The sequence below is a fragment of the Ochlerotatus camptorhynchus genome, unplaced genomic scaffold (genome assembly GCF_037179485.1).
Source record: "Ochlerotatus camptorhynchus isolate MF236.1 unplaced genomic scaffold, CSIRO-AGI_Acam_v1.1 ptg000077l, whole genome shotgun sequence".
Lineage (NCBI taxonomy): Eukaryota > Metazoa > Arthropoda > Insecta > Diptera > Culicidae > Ochlerotatus > Ochlerotatus camptorhynchus.
The window spans coordinates 5,622,519-5,643,143 of NW_027040567.1; the positions used below are offsets into that span (position 1 = coordinate 5,622,519).

General features: G+C 38.2%; 1 protein-coding gene across 1 annotated transcript in view; it reads right to left on the minus strand.

Annotated features, from left to right (window-relative positions):
• bbg (big bang) overlaps positions 1-20,625 on the minus strand; it is a 203,297-nt gene that overhangs the window by 43,383 nt on the left and 139,289 nt on the right. The window lies entirely within an intron of this gene.

Here is a 20,625-nt window from a genome sequence, read left to right on the forward strand (position 1 = left end):
TCTCTATTGAAGCACCTCAGAATTCAATTCAGATCTTCTGTTGAACTGATTTCTTGTAACGCCCCGTTAAAACTCGTAGGTTGCTGGGAACAGCTTTAGGTACAACTAGTATTTTTTAATATTATTATTATAATTAGTAATACAGGGTGGCAACTGATCCGGGAATGCCGGGAATAAACCGGAAATCGTAAATAATTGAGAAAAATCGAGAATTAACCGAGAATTTGATTTGAACCTAAAATACACGATTAGTAGACTGATGCAAAATTTGGAATTTTCGCTGCACAATGCATAAACGTTTCCAAATTGAGTCCTGCTTAGCCTCCCAAAATTTGAACCACTTCAGTAAAAAACTGACTTGGCACAAACCATTTCAAGTTTATATGGGAATTACTATGAGAAAACTTATGTTTTTGATCATATCTATCTAACAATTCACCGTATCACTATGTATTTAAACATGATAGCAGTGATTGTAGAAAATTTTCTCAGCTACAAAACTGCTTTTCAATCAAATATAAGGAACAAAAGTTATTAATGATTCAAGTCATTGATGTCTTTTGATTATGCTCATTCAACTGTTCAGCAGGCAACATTGGTGTTTCTGGTGCGAAGAATAGAGCTCAAATATCATGGCTACTATTTGCAGAATACAGTGTTGCCCACAAATCAGCTACTTGATCATGATATAATATTATCAGACTCTCAAACAATTAATAACTATTTAAATTGACGTTTAACTGATGATCGATCTTGTGCAAAGTTGAAGCAGCAAAAAATTCCTATAAGAATAGTTGTAGAACTTTTAAACAGAGCAGTATGGAAAAAGGCTAGAAGTCAATGAACAAAAAGTTTGGTTTTCCCATAGTAAATTCCATATAAATTCAAATGGCTTGTGCGGAGTCAGTTTTTTGCCAAATGAGTTTAAATTTTGGGAGACTAATCAGGACCTGATTTGAATCCGTTTGAGCACTGTGGAGCGAAAATTTCAAATTATGCATCAATCTAATGTTTACATGTACTTCCGTTATCTCGAATATTTCACTTAGAATCATAAATAATTCATCAAGCTCGAAATTCTTATCTTTTCCTTAGTTCAGATTACCAAAACTTAAGAGTTGGATCTAAAAAATAGCAATGCACTAGAGTTTTCAAATCCAAGGCGGTGATAATGTTTTCAAATGATTAAAGCACAGACAAACAGACATAACTCTTGGAAGAAAATTCTTCAAAAAATATCGTCAAGCGTATTTTGCATGCGCACTAGCACCATCTATCATCCACATTTCCAAGCGATGTTTTGCAACCGGAGCATCCCTCGTACATGCAATTTTTACTAATTGCTTTTCCCTCGTTCTGTCAACGCGTTAGCTGTGTTGAATAAAAACAAAACAGATGGAAGTCAGTGATGTCGGTTGTACGAAATTTTCCGAAGATCTATAGAATTGATTGAATTCTGCAGAAATACGGATCCGTAGGAAAAATTCACAGAAGCTAAGACTTTTGTTTAGAGATTTGTTTTGTTTGCTTAGTGTGCTTTTTCTTTTGCTGGAAACAAGTTTATAAACGAGGTAATGCATCACTTATTAGTGCCCTTTCTACCACCGCTCATCACTTTAATGTGTACACAGAAGAAAAAAAAACGTATCAATCAATGATATTCATGGTGAAGTATTGAACATCAATAACTGATAAAAGTTGATTGAATATTACAGTCATCAACTTGATTTGTTTTCAAATTCTGTGTACATAGTACAACGTAATATTAGCAACGGAATGACTAATGTGCAGCAGTTTTGATGTATTATTCAACAACTTTTTTTCTGTATTCGTCAGATGTGGTATGTGTCTCCAGTGGGATGCTTTGACCACTTATCATTTTCAAGAGCTGACATCTACTAACTAGACGTGAAAAATAACTGGCATCACTGATAAGTTTGAAATGTGGTGGCTTGCTCAATGCTTCAGTGGCGCCACCATGACAAATGCAAGCACATTCCCAACTCAAACATTATTTGCGATGAATGTGATAGTGAGTGTTATGTCTGTTTGTCTGTGATTAAAGTGAGAATGTTAAGTAATTTCTAAGCCTTGAACACATAAATCTTTGTCAACTTTTGCAATCTCCAAATGTTGTTCGATGTCAGAATCTTCTAGAACGGCACTCAGTATTTTTGGGAAATAATAATTTAAATTCACTGCGAAATCTCCTCTTTGAAACCTTTTCCGAAATCGCTTGCAATTCTTTTAAAATCCCTATGAAATTTCCTTGAAACTATCTTCAGTTTGTTTTTTTTTCGGTTGTTTTTTTTTTTTTTTAATTATATTTAGCATTATATTCTCTTGAGAGTATTATCGATATCCCCTGGGAATTCTCCTTAGAATTCTTTTTTATTAATTGAATGATTGAACTTTCAAGAGATTTTCAAGGCCCTAAGTGATCATTAGGAGCAGGCTTGATGAAACTCCTCAAACTCACTGGAGGTTTTAAAACACTCTTGACCTGCAGTGAGTGGCGGCAGGAATATGGAAGAAGTAAACAAAAACTCCTTGAGAGAGAGAGGGAGAGTGAACTTCAGCGAGAGGATGATTTGACGTGAGGTGCGCTTTTAGAGACTCTTGATGACTTTTTTGTGCGACGCAAGAAGCTCAGAGTTCACCCAGAGTGAGAGTAAGAGCGTGTGATAGAAAACATGAACATGAATGACAGCAAACTTCACTCTCATTGTATCCCCCTTCGCTCACAAGCTCTGAAGCTCAGTGGAATGATTTGGCAGCAGGCAATCTACTCCTCAGAAAAATGCTACACTCGGCTCATTTAAAACTCGCGAGTGAGGCTTCATCAAGCCTGATTAGGGGTAGTGTCAGAATTGTTTCCGCATCATAATTAATTTTGTAGTAGAGTTAATTCAATTTGAATGCTCCTCCCGAATTCCTTTAGAATGCTAACTAACTGAAAATCATTCAGAGTTTCTCTGGACTTCTGCTCGTAATCTTTAAAAAAATCTCTTCTGTACTACCTGTGGATTCACCGATAGTTATCCTTACAGTCTACCTGAAATGCTTCTCGAAATTACCTGCAACTCGTTTTCCCATTTCTTTGGGATTATCCTCTGAAATATTTTAGAATTATTCCTAGAGACTTTTAGTAGCGAGAGAAAGATAGAATTGTAGAGGAGTAAAATTCTCACCAAAAATTTTTTTTCATTCTGATCAAAATTCTTTGGACATTTCTTTAAGAGTAAATTGTTAAGTGTTAAAATCCTTAAGTTTGATTTAAATCCTACCCAGCCACCTCCAGTATGGTCTTGCTTTGTAGCTGCGCCTATACCGACTGAGCTAAGGAAAGCCCCCTAACTTCCGTGTAGTTGAAATAGTTCAAATTTGAAAGGCAGAATACTTTAAGATTCTGGACCTCACCACTTATATCAATATTTGTCATGCACGTTCAATTGTTTGCAAAATTCCGATACCAACAACTAGGTAAATAAAGATTCCTCACATAATCTCCACCTCTCTCTCTCCACACAAATCATAAAATCTCTCCTCTAGGCCAACGAAAGCTGTTTGCGACTTTCGCATTCCTCGCGCAACGACCGATATCTAGATACGAGAACAGCAACTCACCACGTTGTTACAGGGCCCAGCAGATACATAGCTGGGTACGTACGTGTTGGTGCAACGTGGGCAAGGGCAAACGTGCAGAACTAACGACTGTTGGGGAAGACGGGGGGAGATGGACCACAGCCGGTTTTATGTTAAATTCTCCAAATTCTTACAAATTTTCAATCTAGAATAGATTAATATTATGTTTTCATCATTAACACCTTTTTTTTTTTTTCTTTGGTTTGTTTTTTTCCGTCGATCTTGTTTTCCGTGCTGAACACCAATGCTACCGACGTGCCAGGAATGCAGCTCCCACACCTGGACCCTACCTATCGACCCATCAACTCATGAACCGGGGACCAACGGCTTTACTTCCCATCCGAAGGAAGGCGTGATCAGAGATGTTATGCCTCAGAACATCCCGGCGGCGCCGACTGGGATTGAACCCAGGCCTGCTGGGGTGAATCATTAATACCTTGTAGGTCCGGAACTTACAAAACGACAAAATAAAGAATAAAAACGAATTGCTAGTTCGGTGGCGCTTTTGACGACATAGGGGAAATGGCTCTAATGTTGACCTATTTATCTTAGATTGGGCCCATCGCTAAAGATTTGCTATTTATCAATTTTATCTAGATGAGCGCGTCATTGAGACGGTACTTATGGATATTTTTGTTCACTATTGAAAATTTAGTCGATTGCTGAATTTATTTTATGGGCCCAAACTAGGGGCTTTATGGCCGACATTACATCCATTCACCCTAATTTTGAAAGCAACAAATCTTGGGATTTTTGTGTGAAAAAAACAATGTTGGTTGGTATCGTTACCCTTCATTTGGCTGTACTTCTTTTCTGTGGTTGTTGATAAAGGTATGCCAAAAGTTATTAAATTTTTGAAATTAAACAATACATTTAAAATTTAAACAAGGGGTAAGATGGACCACATTTGACGGGGTAAAAGCACCAGTACTTCACGGTGTCAGTGAAATAAAAGCTTATTATAAAAAAAAATCAGTATCGTTGAAACACCCACCGGCTAATATCGAAATGTTCTATCGGGAGGTCTAGAACAATGTTTATTGAATTCGTATTTTTTAGTGTAAATCACGTCCAAAAATGAATGTTTATGTCCATTTAAACCCAAAAAAATGTAGCCCCGATAGAACATTTTGAAACTGCACACTTAAAAATAACTAATTTTACACGAGACGTAATCCATCTTTGACGTAAATTTTGGAACGTAAACAAACATGTCATGTAAAATTAAGTTTTCCCAAACCGAAACATGCACAATCGTACTCGACGAAAAGTACGATTGATTGAATTTATTTTCTCGTTTCTTTCAGCTGATTCTTATGTCATTTGGGCCGCTTGCATGTGGCGGTCTCAGGGCACGTAAATTTACATGACTTTTTGGTATTGTGCAGCCTCAAATTATAGAGGAGCACCTAAGATATCGCTTGGTGGGTGTTTCAGCAACACTGATTATGTTTAAATTAATGTTCTTTTGCCACACTCTTAGAAATAACTAATTTTCACGAATCGGAATCCATCTTTGACATGAAAAATGAGACGTAAACAATCATTTCATGAAAAATTAAGTGCTCCGAGACTGAAAACTTCGTTACTCGTCGAAAAGTACGGTTGATTGAGCAGAATTTCGCGATTGCTATGACTGAATTGTATGTCAAAATTGACGCTCGTATATGTAACACACTAAGAAAAATTGTTGTAAATTTAGGTGCTCTGAGACTGACATATACGAGCGTCAATTTAGACATAAAATTGACTCATAATAGACGCGAAGTTCAGCTCTTTCAAACGTACTGTCAAACTTTTCAGACTCGGAGCACTTAATTTTACATGACATGTTTGTTTACGTCCCATCCTTTTTGTCAAAGATGAATTCCGTCACGTGTAAGATTAAGTATTCTAAGTGTGCAGTCTCAGAGCACCTAAATTTACTTGTATTTTTTCTAAGTGTGCAGAGACAGCGGGAGTGCTTTTGATTAAAACTGGAATGAGGTTTTTCCAGACCAAGTTTTAAGTGATATCCATTGCTCTTTTAAATAATGAAGAATACACACCTGATTTTATTTACCCAAGATAAAATGTGACAATTTTTACACACTTAGAAAAATTGATGTAAATTTAGGTGCTCTGAGACAGACATATACGAGCGTCAATTTTGACATAAAATTGAGTCATAACAGACGCGAAATATACGTACGAAACGTACTTTTCGTCAAGCAACGAACTTTTCAGTCTCGTAGCACTTAAAATTACATGACATGTTTTTTTACGTCTCATCTTTATTTCAAAGATAGATTCCGTCACGTGTAAAATTAGTTATTTCTACGTGTGTACTGTTTGTATTTCGTTTATTTTAGGACTACTCAATTGAAACGTAACATGTGAAAATAATCAATCAGTTACATGTAAACAATGACAATGAATGTCGATTATTTATGCATTAAAACTCATTCAGGTAAGCTGATCCAAAGATTGAACAAGCCTTACTTAAGCTTAACACAACTCCACAAATCAGCAATGCGTTATACATATTTTAATAGTTTGATTTGTTAAATGTCGTCAGTGTCTGTGTCACTCGTTGCATGTCCGGCATTTTAGTTCTACTAAATTCACTGCCTACCTTTCTAATTACAGGCAGTGGCAGCAGTAGAGACAAGGAAAAGGAAATTTTTAGTAACAGCTCCAGGTAGAAGTGGTCTGCGAGGACGTCGGAAGTATTAACATTTGTACTTCTGTTTTTTGACTGTTCACCACTTTATATTACACTGAATTTTCAGACCGCATTCCAAAAAATATTACTCAATTATGGCAGTAAAATAGCATCCAAATGACCATCAAAATAAATCGCGTGCTTGTGTCCACATTGTGTTAAGTGCACTTGAAAATGGCATTCCTCTCACCAGTTTGTTGCTTACAAATGCTGCATTGCTGTATAGTACTCTTCCGGTTGCTGTTATTGAACTTAAATTTGACGTGCTTCAAGTTATTGATCATACCTTTTACCACACATATGCCTAAATGGTCCAGTAGGTATGGTTGACGTCTATGAATCAGCGACTGCCGGTTCGAATCCCGAAATGCAAAGGTAATTTTAGACTTATATTAACAATATAAATATGTTAATCCAATTAGTCAGCAACAAGTTAAAGCAGTTCGATATAAATGCATAAGATATGAAGCGGTCTTCCATTATTATTTTTGAAATAAAACTAGAAGGCTGAACAAGGGTTGGAAAAGACTGTTATTTAATGCCTTAAAAAGCTTATAATGTATATTACTGTTGAGCTTTTGGCTGGTTAAAATCACCAGATTTAGATGTTTAAAAGCTGGACAAATGTTTAAGGTGGTCTATGTACAGCAATTATTCAATCTAAGGATGAATTGAAATTAATTAATCAGCACTTGTTAAGCATCAAATTGTTACCTGGGTATGGGGATACCATTCGCTTCATGCACTACTAATCAACTATATATTCAGCCTGATGTTAATCAGCTTTGTACACCTTAAATCAACCAATAGTCAGCTTATGTTCTTCATGTTCAGTTTGTACTGTTACTTGGGATGCTCTTTAATTATGGTACCGGAACTTTCAAGTTCTTATAACGACTTAGAAATGAGGCTGCTTGGAATTCTATAGACCACCTTCAACCAAGCTGATTAAGCCACAAATAGCATTTTATCAGAACTTTTGGCTACCTGGGACATTCAGTAGGCAGTTGAAAAATACTTCTCATTATAATTTTACATCTCAACAAACTTGAACGAGTAAAATTACAATTTTGATTTACTTTACGCCGTGTAAAAATACTAACGGACGCAATTGTAAAGGGTGTCCACGATGAAATTGCCACACTATGAAATTGCTCTAACTTTTTAACCGTTGGGTAGAATTTAATGAAAATTTGGGTGGATTTAGTTCATAGTGCATTATTTACATCCTGCAAGTTTTAAAGTCCTGTGATCAAAACTCGCGGAAATGGAGTCGAAAGAACAGCTCGTGCGTGATAAAATCTTGCGCATTCATCACGAGAACAAGGATCTCTCGCATCGTTCCATCGCTAAAACGTTGGGAATCGCGAATTCCACGGTGTCGCGAGTGATTAAGCGGTTCGAGGAACGGTTGATCACCGATCGGAAGCCCAGAAGTGAAGGAAAAAGTATTCCGTACAACACCAAAAATCACAACCGCGTAGTTGGGGCCTTCAACCGAAATCTGAACGCCTCCGTTAGGGATGTGGCTAAGAAGCTGCACCTAAGCCGAAGTTTTGTCCAGAAGGCCAAAGCTAAGGCTGGGCTTCGAACGTTCAAGGTACAAAAGGCCCCTAATCGCGACGAGAAGCAGAACAAGTCCGCCAAAACCCGTGCCAGGAAGTTGTACCTCAACATGCTGACGAAAGTTGAATGCTGCATCATGGACGACGAAACATATGTGAAGGCCGACTTCAAACAGATCCCCGGCAACCTGTTTTTCACGGCCAAGGATAAGTTCAGTGTTCCGGAGCATGTCCGCACTCAGAAGATGTCCAAATTTGCGAAGAAATTCCTGGTTTGGCAAGCCATCTGCACGTGTGGGAAGCGGAGTGCACCTTTCGTGACCCAGGACACGATGAACGGACAGGTGTACATAAAAGAGTGCCTCCAGAAGCGGCTGCTTCCTCTCCTGAAGGCCCACAACGTCCCAACAATCTTCTGGCCGGATTTGGCCTCATGCCACTACTCCAAGGACGTGCTGAAGTGGTATGCGGACAATAAGGTCAATTTCGTGCCGAAAATGTTCAACCCTCCCAACACTCCGGAGCTCCGCCCCATCGAGAAGTACTGGGCGATTATGAAGCAGCACCTTCTTAAACGACCTAAGGTAGTGAAGACAGTCGAGGAACTGAAGAAAGTGCATGCAAAAAACGGTTGATTCACAGGTTGTGCAGAATCTTATGGCCGGGGTTAAGGCCAAGGTGCGGGCATTTGCGTATGGACTGTAAATAAAATACGAGTAAAATGGTAAAATGAAGTTTAATAGTTATTTCTCAATCCCTGAAAATTTGATGGCAATCGGATGAAAACTCGAATTTTGCGAATCAATTTTGTGTGTGGCAATTTCATCGTGAACACCCTTTATGTTCTTTGAGTCGCTTACATGTGCCGGTCTTAGGAGACTTAAAATTACATGAAGTTTTCGTAGTCTGTAGATCTGTGCTTACCGGAACTTGTTCCGGCCATATCTCCGGAACCGGTTGACCGATCCCAAAATACATTCAACTGCGATCTACGTGTCCATAGCACCTGTCATTTGATGCTTGTTGCGTCCAATTTTAAGCAGTGGCAATAACATACAAATAGTTCACGACACCACTAGTATATTACAGTCAAACATTTTATCCACAATCCAATTAATTTACTCTATTTACAAAGTTTAGTAATCGTTGTACTGTAACCCGTTCTCCAGTCTGTGGGCGAGGGGTGCGACTAGGCGAGCGATCGCGAGCGGTGCACGGAGTCTGTCCGTGCAGAAGGTATGAGGTCAACAAACTAACTGCTGGTTTGATTTGCTGCTACTGCTGAGCTGTTGCTGTTCTGCAAAGGGGTGTTTGGAGATGTACACTATCACCTATACGGTTCTTGCATCCGACTGACCAGCTGTATATCGTTCCATCGATCCAGAGGATATAGATAGAACAATAGCTTCCAGTCTGCTTCGTATGACCATATGAGATCTGGTGTTTAGTGAAGAATAGTGGAGAAGCTCAAATTAATCAAAAATGCATTGCTTTGCAGCATCGACTGCTATCAGTTGTTTTTGGTATAGATGATACGATAACAGTGGAATCTCAAGTAGGGTAGCAAAGAGCGAATCAGCCTTTCTGCACTATGGGCTATGGTGGGTGCCATGGTGTTCAAAATCAGTATCATCTAAAGCAGTTCACGTTCAGCATGAACATACCTCCCCGCCTTGAACCACTCCTGGATTCAACGATGATGTTCTTCTTCTTATTGTTGACGTAGAACTACGTCTTTATCGACTATGCTGGGGTGCAAACCAAACATATGTGTGGTGAAATAAGGTTAGTTTTGAACGCTTGTAACTTTGTCATTTATAAATGAAATAAAAATCCAGACACGCCAATCGATAGGATATTTCATTACACATCTGATAAAATAAAGATTTTTTTCAATTTTCCAAAACAAACTTTTGAAAAATGTACAAATGGTCATTTAGCTCTGTTTTCATAAAATAAACGTTTTTCCCAAACCCAGTCGTCATAATCGAGTACCACTCTGTTGCACATCGTTCAACTTGAACCTGAGAAGATAAAACAGCGCTTCCGTCTCGGTTTGCGCAGAAGCTGTAGGTGGTCCGTGTCTAGTTGGTGGCCCGCAGATAGCTTGCAGTCAAGCAGAGTCTGGAATTGCAGTCGTTCGATACGTCTCAATGGGCAAGATCTTGCAAGTTGGTGTACGATCCCATTAAACGAGCGTAGGAGTGACCATATCAGGCTGGAAAGTATCAGTTCAGATTGTCTCCGGAATGGTGATTTCGCTTTTCCGTATGCTGTTGAGCCTTGGGTCACGTAGAAGCAAACGTGATCTAAATACGGCGGAATTGTTCCAATTGGTGGAATTCTGTTCCTCGACCCCGTTGGTGGTCCTTCTTTCCCCACCTATAAACGAACGAGTCTTTTTTGATAATTTTATAATTTTTGTCCATAAAGGGTGATACGGTCAAAATTTGGTCAAGGGAAAACGCGTGTAAATCGGTGAAATCGTTTATTTAAAAAATCAAATTAAATTTCTTTTTCAAGTTCAATTAGTATAAAATTCAGGAAAAATATTCAGTTAGGCTTCCGCTTTTCCAAATCCGAATTGCCGGGCCTTACGCTTGACCCCTGCCATCAGATTTTGTACAGCCACCTTGTCCACCTTCTTCGCCGCAGAAAGCCAGTTTGCCTTGAACTGCTGCTCGCCCTTAGCAGTTTTTTTGGTCTTCTTTAGGTTCCGCTTGACAATAGCCCAGTATTTCTCAATTGGGCGGAGCTCTGGCGTGTTGGGAGGGTTCTTGTCCTTGGGAACCACCTGCACGTTGTTGGCGGCGTACCACTCCATGGCCTTTTTACCGTAATGGCAAGATGCCAAATCCGGCCAAAACAGTACGGAACAACCGTGTTTCTTCAGGAAAGGCAGCAGACGTTTATTCAAACACTCTTTCACGTAAATTTCTTGGTTGACAGTCCCGGAAGCTATGAAAATGCTGCTTTTCAAGCCACAGGTACAGATGGCTTGCCAAACCAGATATTTCTTTGCGAACTTTGACAGTTTCATGTGCTTGAAAACATCTGCTATCTTTCCCCTTCCTTTTGCCGTATAAAACTCCTGTCCCGGAAGCTGCTTGTAGTCGGCTTTGACGTAGGTTTCGTCGTCCATTACCACGCAGTCAAACTTCGTCAGCATCGTCGTGTACAGCCTCCGGGATCGCGCTTTGGCCGTCGTATTTTGTTTATCATCGCGATTTGGAGTCACTACCTTCTTGTAAGTCGATAGTCCAGCTCGTTTTTTGGCTCGATGCACGGTTGTAGACGATACACCCAGCTTATTTGCGGCATCTCGGAGAGAGAGGTTAGGGTTTCGCTTGAAACTACCGGCAACTCTCTTTGTCGTCTCAGCGGCTTCCGGTTTTCGATTTCCCCCCGATCCAGACTTCCTGGCTGTCGACAAACGTTCCCCAAACACTTTAATTACATTTGTAACGGTTGATTTGGCAACTTTTAGCGATTTTGCCAACTTTGCGTGCGAGTAGCTCGGATTTTCGCGATGCGCGAGCAAAATTTTGATACGCTGCTCTTCTTGCTTGGACGGCATTTTGACAACTGAAGAGTGAATTCCAAAATCAAAATAGGAGCAACATTCTACACACACACACCTTCAAAATGAGGGGTGTTCAGGTTTTTTAAATGCAAAATTGAAAGAAATACGTCAAGTTGATATTGACCAAATTTTGACCGTATCACCCTTTAGGTAAATGAGCCCTAATTCATATGTAGCAAAGCAAAATGAGAAATTTCTTGCTTATATTGCGCTATACTAAGTGTATTGCCTAGAGTAGCGGTCTTACCCCGTCTTCCCCTGCTGAGTCTGTGGTCCCGTTTTCCAAACGCGCGAATGTTGCTGGTTTCTGGTAGGTAGAGCACACCATCTTCCGACCAACCGATCGGGCGACCGAGCGAGAGCGCGAGGAATGTGTCGGCCGGCTCTCCCCGCAGACGAGTATGGAGCGGGTGAGTCGAGTCGAGACCGGGCAGTCGGAACGGAAAGCGACTAAATTAGATAAATGTTTTCAAGGGTAATTATTAGCTATAGCTTATAGTTTTAATGTCTTTTAAAATGGCTTTCTTTGGCCATTGCAGCCGGGTAGGTCCGCCGGTCCGAAGTGCTGGTGGTGGTGGAGGTGCTAGTTGGTTCTGAGATTCGGTACGCTTTCTGAAGGGGGGGAATTTTGCTACTTTACGAAGCTTAATGGAGATTGCCGTTTGGATGCGATAGTTTATGGCTTAGGAGTGATAACCAAGAAAGAAGATTGCAATCTAGATCGAAGTAAAAAGTGCTTCTTTTTTTCGGCGGAGGGTTATTTGCGATGAAATTCAATTTTCTCCGCCCGTACCGTGTCCGGTTTTTCGGAGTGGATTTTGATTTGGATTACGAACGATAGCAGCAATAGCAAACAAAAACCGAAACCTGTACTTTCATTGTTCATTGCGAATTTGAATTTTCTTTCCGCTGCGTTTACTCATTTCACTTTGCGCATACACACACACACACGCACCCACGTACGCAGCAATAAAGCGATAATTATTCTTACATCATGCGGTTATTAATTAATTATCAATTTCCGGTAGCATGATGCGATGGTGCTGCCGCGGCCTGTCGGTTTGCATGTTATGTGACTTCTCCGAGTCATCATCATTTGTAAGGCAGCTCGCCGCGTTTGCATTACCGGTGATGATATGATGGGAACTGGATTTGAATCCTGTTTGTACATTCAACGTAATCAAATTGAAGAATTCAACTTTGAACAAATTCATAAAAAGATAGCACGCCATTTAAGAGTCGACGGAAAAAGGAATAAATTCAATTGTATCCATTTAATTCTGCTCCTTAAATTCAAATTACCAACTTCAAAAATTCAAAAATAACAGCCACAACTTTGATTTATAACATTAAAAGCTGTTATATGATGTTGCTTTTCTAAAGCTTTCCATATATTTTTTTTGATGAATTTGACGTTTATGTTAACAGGAACAAAACTTCCAGACAGTGTCATTACCTACTAACATTTTCACTTTTATAAGCAATCTTTTCTAGCGTTGTGCTGTAAAGTAGCTGAAAAATGCTGCAGATACGGTTACAAGTAGAAACTATCAAACTAGTTTTGGAGAGCGTTTACCCAGCTTTCTGACAACAACTATTCAATTTGTCAGTCGCACTGAATAACAGTAGCCAATTACTGCAAATGCAAATATTAACCCACTTTCAACTTGTAGCTGCAAAAAAAAAAGCCAAAGTGAATAGGAGAAATGGCTCTAATGTTGGCCTATGGATCTAAGATTGGACCCATCGCTAAAAATCAGCTATTTTTCAATTTTATCTAGTCATTGGGACGGTACTAATGGATATTTTTGGTCGCTATTGAAAGTTTAGTCGATTACTGAATGTATGTATGACATTTAGACCGACATTACATTAATTTCCCCTATATTACTCATTTGGTGGTTTTTACACAACCAACCATTCGTACTGAATAACATAATCATCAAAAGTGTTTTTTCAATGACTAAACAACCTGTACTCACCTAATAAACTATGTTAGCGCTGCTTTGGAAGCATTTTTACAGTCAACCAACACACATTTTCAGCTATGTAAGTTTACTTTTTGCAGTTTCGTGCTGTGAAGCAGCTGCATAAAAGCTGTGAGTTCAGCGACAGGAAAAAGCTGTCAAAATAGTATGAGTAGCGCCTAACTATTTATCATTTATCCCACTATTACTCAGCTTTTTAGTCAAATTGAGTAACAGTTGCTAATAAATGCTTACTGATCTTCAAATCGTATGGCTCGAAATCACGCGTTCGAAAGAACGAAGCAAAGCAATCATTCTCGAGCGATGCAAACGATGCTTTGATTCGAGTCTCTGTGAGTGACCAGTGAGCGAGGATTATTCCTGCTGTTCTTGCTGTCCTCCTTACAGCCACGTTCAATTCGCATCGTACGAATGTAGTTGCGTGCGATACAAAACGATGCGAAGCTTCTCTTCAGTTCCAGCAGCTTACGCATTGCTCTGAAGCATTCGTTGTGAATATTATTCGGCTGCGAATCGAATCGCTGTCGAATGCATCACCCAACTCTTCGAGCAGAAGTAAGCAGCTGGTGAGTGACGATTGCTTGATGGCAAAATGTAGTAACTCAGTAACCATTCCACAGTGGTTCCTGGCTGGCCAAAACCGCGAAAATTAAAGTTGATATTTTTTTATTTCAATATTTTTTATCATTTTTAGATGTTAATAGTATCTTAAATTGAATGATTTGTGCAGTTCTATTGATTTCATATTTGTTTATGGTTGTTATAGTGTAGCGGTATCACAAATTTTTGAAAAAAAATCGTAATGTTTCTTGTTACTGTTTTGCTCAAATATAGCAAAAAATAATGTGTTTATCAACTTGGTTGCTTGAGAAGAAATGTTCCTCGGCTTATTTCACGTCAAATGGATGGTAAAAAAGAGTGTATGCACTGTTTTAAGTGACAGTGTCAAATAAAAAATTAGCAAAAATATACTTTTTTCACATTTAGACTAAGCAAAACATATGACGGACACATCCACCCACTATCCATTAGTAACCAAAAGATAGCTAGAAAAGCTAGCTTTCAGATAGGCTTTAATGTGTTTTGCGATTTTTTGCGAAAGTTGTTGAAATTAGGAATAACAAGTAAAGTGTTCTTTGGAAAATATCCGTTTCTAAGTTATATAATCTGCGGTGTATACTGTAGCAAGCTTCACAATGCCTTTTTCAAAGCACACCAATACGCACACACATACACACACGCACCATATAGCTATCTCTTATGGTTCATGAGTTATGATTTGTTTAAACAAGCAGGTTAGGGTGGCCCCTAGACAATCGGCATTCTTTAAATATCTTTTGATACGTTCATTTAAGAACTTTTTATGACGCATATTTTTGCAAAGTTGTTATCTCTTTTATTTGAAAATTTATGGCTATCTTTTGCTGAAAAATATTTCTTTTTTTTTTTTAAATAAATTAAATCAAAGTCATCATATCAAGAAGACTGGCAACTTTGCCAGAATCCAAGCGGCATATACAATAGCGCTGCGCTTGAGTGAAGGTGGAAGCAACGCATAGAAAAATGAGCAAATACACAAACCTTTCTTCTGAGGATGTAATCTTTGCTATCAAATTCGTTCGAAGCATTTACCTTTGAGCGGCAGATGACGCGATTGTACCTGTCTCATAGCGTTCATATGACAAAATGGAAGGGTTGCCAGTCTTCTTGATTTGTTGTCTTCGATTAAATGCTTTAAACAGTAAAAGCTCTTGCAGTTTTTTACAAAAAAATAAGAAAAAACGATGTTTCCTATGAAATTAAATGTTTGAAAATCGGTTTGCTCCATTTTGAGATATTGACAATTGAAAAGAGCAATTTTTTTCGAAAAAATAGCCTTTAACTTTCTAATCAAAAAAGATAGTAACCTAGTTGCTTGAAAAAAAATATGCGTCATCAAAAGTTCTAAATGTAATCAGAACAATGTTTTTACTAGAAATTAACGCATGAAAAGATATTCAAAGAAACCCGATTTTAGTGGCCACCCTAACCTGCTTGTTTAAAAAAATCATAACTCATGAACCATAAAAGATAAAAACGTTGTGTCTTCAACAAATTTGTTTTGAATTGAATGTTCTACAACTGTTTAGAACACTGCTTTGGTTTATCTCAAATAATAAAAAAGTTTGTATTTTTAATTCACCAATTGTATGGGCCACCCTAATTTTACGAACATAAAAAGATTGAACAAAACATATGAAGCAAGTTTACCTAAGAAACCATATACCTAAAACTGACGGTTTGAGCGCAAACATTTTTGTCTTCCTAAATACGCCTTTGGGACCATTGTGCATTGGTTCTGCCTCTACTATACTTCTTTTTGTGACGTCTTGATTGTCAAATTTTCTTCGTACAGCTAAAAAAACATCTCTTTCAACTGTTTTATGCCTATTTGCAACAATTTTGAGGTTTTGGCCAACTTTTGTTCTAAGGGGAACCACTGTGCATTCGTGCAGCACTGTATTCATGCCAGTCTTGTAAGCGGTCACCGTAGTCGACACATTTCTTGTGATAATCGGCTGCCTTTACCTCTGAAACTTGCAAAACAAGCTGTAAAATTACAGTACCAAACTAAAATGTCATATGAAAGGCTATGTCATACGATTACTGTCGCCGAAGCCCGTCACGAATGTATGTATTTTAGTTGTTCACATAATAAGGGCTGCTGATGTTGTGCTTGTGTGAATTCTGAAAATAGCCATGCAACGCTGTCCTTGTAATAACATTTATGATCAGAAATGGTTTAATGTACACCAAATTGAGGAATTAGAACGAAATCACACATGTCATATGATTGTTATTTGATAATTTCCTTTTTGCTCGAATGTTGTTCTACCGTTTGTCTCATGTAAGAGAGACGACGGTAGAGCATGAGAGTATGCATGATTCGTTGCGAATATCTGCAGCCTTGGATTACACTACTAATAATATATCTGGGCTTTATTTTTCGTGTTGCGAAAAAATTCTCGGATATTCACTGTTTGAAAACCCTGTATTGTTCCTTAGTTCGCTCTACATTGGAGTATGCAGTTGTGGTCTGAGCTCCTTACTATCAGAATAGCATACAGCAAGTAGAAGCTATCCAACATACATTAGTCACTTTGCTCTTCGGCGTTTACCTTGGAATGATCTATATAATTTTCCTATATATGAAGATCGTTGTAAACTAATTGACTTTAACGTTCTGTAGGTCGTTGGAATGTCACTAAGGCTTCTTTTAAATCGGATGTTGTCCAATCTCACATAGGTTGTCCTGCAATGTTACGTGAGTTGGATTTTAATATTTGTCGACTTTCATCTGTCACGTTCAATTAATAAAAATAGTTTCCGTGAAGTGCTCAATAAGTAAATTATAGGTAGTATTTAGAAATAGAATAAGGTGATATTTTGTTTAGTCTTAAGTTAATACTGTATCATTTCGAATGTACTGTTCTGTTGATTTGAAAAGATGAGGATGCTCCCATAAAGAATAAAGAATATAATATCGGTATTTCTCGTAATGTTCTACACACACAACATTTAACTCTCCTTTGCTACTAAGTGGTATAGTAATTATTCAGTAGTTGGGACAAAGTTGATTAAGCGGCTTTTAACTTCATGCTCAGCTTAAACAGCTAAACTTCGGCTAAGAAGAAGCATTAACGAATATAGGATTAAGAGTTGTCTAATGTGACGAGAGGAGGACGATTCCCGACATTTGGGAATTCGGGAATACAACATTGCGCTTGCCCGGGGAATTCACGATTGAAGTAAAACTAAACTAAAAAAGCAATTTAATTTAATTTGTATTTTATCGCATATCAGACAGCAACTACAAGATCAACTTTTAGTCCTTGCTTCTAGTAAAATCAGTCTGTTGGCTTTTGCTGATATCGCTTTGTCTGATCTTGATTCATGAAATACGATCCTTATGGTTCGAACATGCAGGGTGGCCAGATTATTTTTTTCATTATCGGTAGCTTCTCAAAACTTTTATCGGTAGTTATCGGTAGTTATCGGTAGGCTGCCTTAAGAAGGCTTTCCCGATACTTGAAACCTTTGTGAGCAGGGGGGGGGGCTATGCTCCAGAACGATACACTTTCCTTCAGTTCTTCTGCTTTTAACGTGTCGAAATCAATATTTCAAATTCTAATGCTTATAAGATACTCCAAGATACGTTTATCAGTGGAACTGACAGCTAGAAATCTAGAGTGTGTGAGTGATCTGGTGTTATTGGTGCTTAATGTAAACATAAACAAAGCAGTAATTCATATTAGGATAAACTGCCAGTTAACCACTTCATTCGAGCAGTTAAAATGACGTTTACTAGGGTTAACTACCCCATTTTCGGCCTATGAAGCACAACCCGCACTTACTCCTTCTTAATTTAGCGCAGTTTAGCACCAAACGGAATGTTATTATTACTGATGGCTTTCAAATTTATTTACCTTTCCGTACGTACCAAAAGATTTGATAAAGAGAAACCAATCGTTGAGATATTGTCAAAAGTCTAACACTGCTTCTTGACGCCAAACTCGGCCTACGGATTCTAAACTCGGCCTAACGCATTGAAACGCCATTGAAACGCCAATAAATTCACTTCGGCCTATCAGATGAAGATAAAACATGATTCGCTCGGAGCGCTTCTTTTGTTTTTTGGGAATAATGGGTGAAGGTTTATCACGCGTTCTCATTGACTTCGTTGGGCAGCTTATTAACTAAAGTATCCTACCAAACGCATAAATGACTTGTTAGCTCTGAAATCATGGATTTATTTGAAGTTTTCTGCTCGATAGGCCCAAAATGGGCGATTAGGCCGAAGTAGTTCTCTACCCTACCACTCGAACTTTGAAATAAAACATTATTTTGAGATTTTTTCTTCTAGAACCTCAAAAAAAGTAGCCAACATTTGTGCGTTTTATAAAAAAAAATAGAAATTAGTTGGTCCAGTTTTGTAAAATAGCTGGTAGAAAGTCACGCCAAAACTGCTTGACAAAGTGGTCAGTTCTACTGTGATCTGTCAAATGTTCTTGGTAAACAAAAGAGTCAGCTGATCATAACTGCCTCGTGGACAGCCTTATTCAGACTAAACGGAAAACAGAACATAAGTATTAAACATTTTCCAAGATTATTAAAAATCTGTGATTCTCGGTAGGAAAAGTGAAAAATCGGTAGTTTTTAACCTTTCGTCTGTGAATCGGTAGGCATCCCAAAAATCGGTAGAACTCTGGCCACCCTGCGAACATGTATTAACACGAAAGTTTGATGATGACTCGCTTAATTTCGGTCGAAGTTGGCCTAATGTTTTTCAAAGCTTTGAAAAGCTTCTCGAGGTTGGGAGAAAGTTTTCCATGCCCCTCGCACGCAGCTAGCACGCCTCTAGTGTTGGGAGTCAAATTTTTTGACAGTTGCTTGTTTACATTACTATAGAGAACAACTGGTGCAAGTTTGATCAAAGTAGTCGATCGCGTTCAGAAATAACGTCAAATGAAACAAGAAAGAAGAATCAATATTGTGCACAAACACCTCGAAAATCCGAAGTGGTCCGGTTCCAAGCTGACTAAAGTGCGGAAGATGCCGAAAACAACAGTTTGTCGAGTGCTCAAAACCTACAAGGAAACCCTGAGTGTGGAAAGGAATCAGCGGACATACGAAAACACTGGAACCAGGGATCGTTAGCTGCGCAGCAAGGTGTTGAGGTGCGTTAATGCCAGCCCCGGTCTTTCGATCCGAGATGTGGCCAGAAGTTTCAACGCCAACTTTCAACCGGTGCAGAACATCCTTGCCAGGGAAGGATACAAGTCGTACAAAGCCAGTAAGCATCCGATCCGGCACATGAAGCATGTTTACATAATTTATATAAAGCAAATATTTTGTTAGCATTGCTGAAATCATTCAAAAGTTCGAAAGTATTGACACAGTGTGCCCAAAAAGTTTAAATGTCCATTAGCAGCATTTCAAAAATGGAGTCGAATGCGGATAAAATACTGCAGCAAATATGTTTAGAATTGTTTTTTTAAACTGTAACTTTTTTTTAAAAAAGAATGTGAAACAAAGAATCAAGCATATTTGATGGCATGGATTTTTTAAACTTATAATCGATGTAGTCCTTACTATTTGATGCAGTACCAGAATTTAAAAATTTTATTAGTTCTAAATAATTCTAATATTACCCTGAGGTTGATCAGATTTACAATTTAATTATTGACATTATACATAACACAACGCCCAGTAGGCCAAGAGGGAATCAAAGTCTAACATCGTGGCATTCACACAAAGTTTACCTAAACTAAGGGTAACTCCACTCCACTTCGCATGACCATTGGGAATAATTTTATGCCAGAGAATAATTTTATTATACTTCTAAAATAAAAGTCTGATAGCTTCATTTTGAAGTCTCAGGATCTTGAAATGCTTCTATATTCCAGAGTTTATATTTTTCCTGGGTCCCAGATCATGAATTTTTTGTGAGTCTGAATTTACTTGGAATTCTTCACAGGATATGTTCGCTCTTTTTTTTAGTTCCATTTGAATCATCCTAGAATTCCATCATACTTCTTTTCTATATTCCCCTAAAACAATCTTACCTCTTGTAATCTCTTATAAATCACTATTTAATTCCACAATTCCCTCAAACTGGTAATAATTCCCAAGAATTGGCACAATTTTGTGTCTATTTTTCTCTATGAAATACTGGAAAAAAATTATAATAATTTCCTTAGTACACTATTCAGAATAACCCGTCACGCTCTTCTCAGACTCATCCGATAGTTCCATTTGAACTGCTTTGTAGGTAAGGTTAGAATTGTTTTGAAATTCTCTCAGTATTTCCTAATTACTCAATTACTTTGCCAAAATGGTTTTGAAAGTTGCCCAGAAAATGTGCATAATTTCGTTTAAATGTCTTAAAATTTTTATTAAAATGAATCTCTATAAAAACATTGGACAGAATTCCATTGAAATTATTCGCACGATTCTTATCAGCATATTCCTTAAGATTCATCATAAAAAATTCTATGATTTCTCTTCCGAATTGTATTTCCTTTATTCACAAAATCTCCATACAACTGACATCAGAGTTGACAAGACAATTGACACCGTCTTCAACCAGAGGTTGCACAG